Source organism: Littorina saxatilis, unplaced genomic scaffold, assembly GCF_037325665.1.
Source record: "Littorina saxatilis isolate snail1 unplaced genomic scaffold, US_GU_Lsax_2.0 scaffold_400, whole genome shotgun sequence".
In the NCBI taxonomy this organism is placed as follows: domain Eukaryota; kingdom Metazoa; phylum Mollusca; class Gastropoda; order Littorinimorpha; family Littorinidae; genus Littorina; species Littorina saxatilis.
In genome coordinates this window covers 37,956-39,903 of record NW_027128727.1, presented here as the reverse complement: position 1 = coordinate 39,903, position 1,948 = coordinate 37,956, and positions in this window count along the sequence as shown.

Genomic DNA, 1,948 nt, shown 5'->3' with positions numbered 1-1,948 from the left:
ACAAATCTCAAATGGGCTAAAGCTGAATATCAGAATCTGCTGGTGGTCTCCATACGTCCCTCAACTTCCTCAAAGCCATCGGGCGTCACATGGAGTGCTCTGGTCTTCTGGATCTGTGGGTCGAGAGCAATGTCCTTGGCCCGAAAACAGCTGAACAGGTGCTGGCAGGCAAGTCCTATGTCAGAGGGATGCGAACTCATAAGTTGACCTGGCAAGCCTTGTGGAGAATACTCCTACCACAGTTGCTGCAGTACGTCCACGGCAGTGATGATGAGCTCGCACAAGAGATTGAAGACGAGATGGTTCGTGATGACACAGCAGCACTTGTACATCTTCTTGCCAACAAACGCTTCACAGACCTTGTGGACTCGTTTGCTGCTTCGCGGGCCAATCCAAACTTCCAGTTCTGGTGGGAGTACCTGAAGATGGTAGAAATTCTCCTCCAGTTCACACGCGCCAGTAGAGATGGCGACTGCAATCTGCATCTTCAAGCTTTCACGGCAATGCTCCCCTACTTCATGAGATATGATCATACCAACTATGCTCGATGGGGCACAGTCTACGTCAGTGAAATGAATCAGCTCCCCGAAGAAGTGAAGAAGGAATTTGAAGCTGGGCACTTTGTTGTGAAGAGGAGCCAGAGCAAGTTCAACCAGGTGGACCCAGATCAAAGTCAAGAATGGCTGAACGGGATTGGAAAGTCATGTGGAGGGATTGTGGGCATCACAAAGACACCGTCTGCTCTGAACCGTTGGGCCCTCTCGTTCAATCTCCGATCTCACATTGCAGGAGAAACAAGAGCAGTCTTTGGAGCAGAGGTTGACGAGAAGAGCATTCACAACGAATGCAACAAGGCCAGAAAAAGACAAGACAAAACTGATAAAGAAAAGTTGTTTGACAACCTTAAACGCTTCAAGGTTTTTTCTCTGGATGTGCCTGAAGATCTGCAGAACATTGCATCGAAGGATCTTACAACCAAGAACATCGAAGAAAACCTGTTGACAGCACGTGAAAAAGGACAAGAACAGGTGAAAACATTTGTTCGGGAGAGACTTGTGCCCTGTGAAGAGAGGAAAGTGAAATTCCGCGATGCTCTGCCGAAGAACAAGCCTCTGACATTTGCCAGTCTGTACGAGGTGAAGCAGAAGGATGCAAAGAGTGGGAAACAAAAGACGGTCAGAGCTGACAGAAAGATTCTTCAGCGGTTGATCACGGCCTATGAAGCAGGGCGCAGTGTTGATCTTTCTGTGATCATGAAGCATGAGCTGATGCCAGTACCCCCTTCACTTGCTGAAACTGATGGCAGTTTAAGGTCAGGATCAAAAGCAAGCTTGCTTAAAATCCTCACAAGTGGTGTAAACTGTCCTCCAGGCATTGAAGCACATGAGCTTGGAGACAAGGCAACACTTGTCGTTGATGGGCAAGCACATGTTTGTGCACTTGGAAAGCCACAAGGTGCAGCTACATTTGGTGATCTTGCTGACACATTCGTCAAGTCTCTCCTTGCCCAAGGACATGCCTTTAAACGCACCGACATCGTCTTTGATCGGTATGATCAGCTGTCAATCAAAGGTGGAACAAGAAAGAAGCGGAGCAAAGGAGCTCAGCCCATCAGGAAACTGATAGAGTCTAAGGACACACCCCTGCCAGCCAAATGGGACAACTTCATGTCTCACCCTGAGAACAAAGCTGATCTGGCCAAATTTCTGTCTCGGCAACTCATCCTGCAGGCACAGATGACAAAACTGTTGTGGTTTCCGGTGGTTTCAGTGATCCAACTCAAGTTGAGTCATCCAAGCCAGACGTGGACACGACTCTGCTAGAGGCCAGTCACGAAGAGGGTGATACACGTGTTGTTCTGCATTGTGTGAACAGCGATGCAACCAGCCTGGTTGTTTCTTCACAAGACACAGATGTAGCTGTATTGATTCTTGCACATTTTGACAAA